Source organism: Geospiza fortis, unplaced genomic scaffold, assembly GCF_000277835.1.
Source record: "Geospiza fortis unplaced genomic scaffold, GeoFor_1.0 scaffold237, whole genome shotgun sequence".
Lineage (NCBI taxonomy): Eukaryota > Metazoa > Chordata > Aves > Passeriformes > Thraupidae > Geospiza > Geospiza fortis.
The window spans coordinates 66,669-70,601 of record NW_005054319.1 but is presented as its reverse complement, the minus strand read 5'-3'; positions in this window follow the sequence as shown (position 1 = coordinate 70,601).

Genomic DNA, 3,933 nt, shown 5'->3' with positions numbered 1-3,933 from the left:
TCGGAGCATGCTGCAGGAGAGGAGCCCCACCTGGACGTGCCAGGAGCCATCACAGCCCCGAGGGATGGCTCTCTCAGCTGGCACCAGCCTCACCTCGTGACATGGCACTCGCCACCCCTTCCCCTGCTGGCAGCAGATGCTCAGAGCCAAGCAGCACAGCTCCACTGGCATCAGGGACACAGAGCCCCTGCCCATGATGAGGGGGTTGGGACTAGGTGATCTTAAGGTCCTTCCAACCCAACCCATTCCACGATTCTGTGACTCAAAGCCATTTTCCAAAGGCTGGTCTCACCCTCCCAGGTAATTTCCATGCTCAGACCCCTCTTCAGATGTTGTTTCAAAAGGGCCACATCATCTGCCTTCCCACACCTCCATGAGGCCCCATGCCTGCTCTGGTGCAGAGCCCTGGCTGCTCCAGGCTCAGGAAGGCTGAGACATTAAGTGGGAAAACACTGATTTTTCAAGGGACTGCACCAACACAGGTGAAGCAAAGCCCAGCCTGGGAGAGCTGCAGCTCAAAGCGAGCCAGGAAGAATTTCTTTCCAGCCACACATGAGGGAAGGGGAGGAGGAGAACCAGGTGAAGCTCAGGATGAAGCATCACCTGCTGCGTGGCTTTGCAGGATGTCACCAGTTTTCACAGCCCTGATCAAATGGAGATCTCTGGTTTGTAAACACTCAAGGGTGTCTGGTGAAATCAAAGGGCTGTGGGGCCAGGGTGAAACACTCCCACAGCCATGAGTCAATCCATAGCGTTGCTGTGGACAGGAAGCTGGTGAGTCATGGATCACAGCCAGGCTGAAGGTGACCACCCAGGACATCCCTGTTATTTACAGCCACCACCCTGATGTGGGCAGAGAGACCCCAGCGGCTGCCCCGGGCAGGGACAAAGTGGTGCATTCCCAGCATGTCACCTCCTGCCCCCATCTCCTGGGTCCCCAGCCTGGATTCCCAACCCAGAGCTCGTTCTGGTGTGCTGGATGTGCCCCCTTCACCCAGCTAGCATCTCCATCCAACAGCCAGCCTCTGCTAAAGCCATCACTGACAGCTGCCTAAATACAGATCTTCCCAAGCCTCTCCCTCCATGGGCACCACTCTTGGAAAGAAACACACGGAAGAATGTCACAGACATCTTTTATGAAAAATTCCTTCTTTAGGATTTTTTCCTCCTGAGAAGCTGAGAATCTTCAAGAACAAAATGTAAACATTGATTATCTGCTGCTGTGGAATGCATCAGGTGGATCTTTGATTGGCCCATGTTAAATGTTTGTAATTAATGGCCAATCACAGCCCAGCTAGCTTGGACAGAGAGCCGAGCCACAAACCTTTGTTATCATTCTTTGCTATTCTATTCTTAGCTAGCCTTCTGATGAAACCTTTTCTTCTATTCCTTTAATATAGTTTTAATGCAATATATGTCATAAAATAATAAATCAAGCCTTCTGAAACAAAGTCAGATCTTCTTCTCTTCCCTCATCCTAAGACCCCTATGAACACAGTCACAGAAGAACAAACAGAGTTTGCAGGGGGATTTCTCACATAATTTATCTGCAAATCAAGCGGCACCAAGGAGATGCAGGAACTCTTGGATGAAGATTTTCTTCCACCTCGAAGGTTTGGCTCTGCTGGCTTTGCCAGCCAGACCCCACCTGGATGGCCCAGGACTTTCCTCCCGTCTCCACAGCCAGCCTTCATCCCCAGACTCATCCTCCACCCCCATCTGCAGCCTCCTTGGAGACATTTGGGCTGTGCCTCAGCAGCGGGGACGGAGCAGCTGCGAGCACAGCATGCAGAGCTGGGGGCCAGCAGCAGAGCTTGCCAAGAGATCCGAGGAAGGGCTGCTGGTGAGGAGCTGCCCTTTGCTTCGTGCCTCCCTTCCGACTGCCTGGTGAGCTCAGCCAAATACCATTAAAGGTTTATCCACACGCTGATCAACTTATCTGCCTCCAAAGCTGGAGCCAGATCGGTCTCCAAGGGGAGAGGTGGTGGATGTGGCACCATCTTCCAAAACAACAGAGCATGAGCAGGCACTCCGAGAGAGATTGGCCAGGACACTCTGGGAAGAAGTGGTGATGCCTTCAAAGTGGAGAATGGGTTGATAAGGGGCGAGTGAGGAGAGACATTTCAGCTCCTACTGGGTAATTATCACCCGTGGAAAGCTGAGGAGTTAGCTGGTGGGAGGGAAATTACAACCTATCACAAAACCAATCTCTCCCAAATCCAGTCTCTTCAGTGCTCAGGAGTGTTTGGTCTGGTTCCAAGGCTTCTGGAGGAGTTTGAGAGGTCCCTCGACAGAGCTGCAGCCCTCTGCAGAGCAGACACCACATCCCTTTTGTTCGGAGGAGCGCGGAAACGGGAACGCGTCAGGTGAGGGGCTGGAGGAAAACAAACGGCTCCATTCAGGAGAACCAGTCCTGGGGAGATGAGAAGGGACTTAATTACAGTGAGTCCCTTTACAGCAAAACTGCCAGGTGCTAAAAGACTTTTTAATTTAGCAGAGAAAGGCAGATCAACGCCAAGCATCTGGAAGCCAAAGACGGAGAAAATCCAATTAAAACTCAGGCAACGCTGCGAGTAGAACAAGCCATGAAGTGATGGATTATTCATTCCACGATGTCTTCAATTCAAGAGAGGGGCAGAACAATCGATCCTTCCAGCACTTCCACGCTGTTTGTTGGTGATGAACACTCCATCCCAACTTTTGGGAGCGTGCACATTCTGCTGCGAGAGCCAGGCCCTGACTTTGGCAAACTGCAAAGTTCCCATGGATGATGGAGGACAATCCACCAGCCCTACTAGGTAAGTTGTTTTATGCTTGGAGGCATTAATAACCCAGAACTAGCAGCCAACTCCATGGAAACCAACTGGTAGTCAGTGACAAGTTCTCCTGTTGCTATAGGAACAGGGCCCAAACAAATAAAAATTACCTATAATTTCTCCTCCCCAAAGTTCTCCCACATTACATCTCCATAGCAACTAATTAGCTCATTATCGATCAGAACCAAACCAGTGGAGGTGAGAACCAAGCCAGTGGACCAGTGGAAGTGCCTGGCTGCCATGGGCAGCTCCATCCTCTCTTGTGGTGAGCTGAGATGAGCCTTTAAGATGGTTTATGCTGGGTTTGAGAGGAAAGGCTTGAACAGAGGAGCCTGGGCTCTCAGGGCTGGATTCCTTCATGCCTTCCCCAGGATACCTCTGATACAAATATCACTTGCTCCCTTCTATTTCTAGCTGTCACCTTACACCTCAGGGTTTTTTTTCCTCGTTGTTCCTTTCCAGTCTCCCCCCGTCTCCTCCAGGCCCAGAGCTGCTCTGTTGGACACCTGCTTGTCTTGGCAATGTTGTCTCATCCTTCTGGCCAGGATATCTGAGTCTCTTGGCTTGCTGCTACCTCTCCTGGACCAAGCCAGCACACTGCAGGGTCCTTGCAGGAGTCTCTCTTTCCTGATGTACACCCACAGCTACAGCCCTGCATCCTCCTCTGGCAGTTCTGTCTTAGATCTCTTCTCTCTCCACCCCTGGAAGTGTCCAAAGACAGGCTGGATGCAGTTTGGAGCAATGTGGCCCAGTGGAAATTGTCCCAGGGCTGGAATGGAATGATCTGGAAGGTCCCTTGCAACCCAAACCATTCTGGGATTCTCTGACCCAAAGAGATTGGGTGCATTAAACCACAGGGCTGCAGACAGCAAGGAGGTAAATTAGCCACAGCTCGATGGGAAAAACTGCTGTAACACCCAAACCAAGGGAAGCAGAGCTGTGCAAGGCCAGGGAGAGCTCAGGCAGAGCAGGGGCACCAAGCCTCTGTCCTGAGCCTGCAAACCCAGTGCAAGGTGGTCTCATGTAACGGCAGCAGCACATCACAGCACTACAGGGGTTGGGTTGGGTTGTGGACCCTCATCTTCTCCTGCCCTGGGTCAGCAGGGAAGGGGCCCGG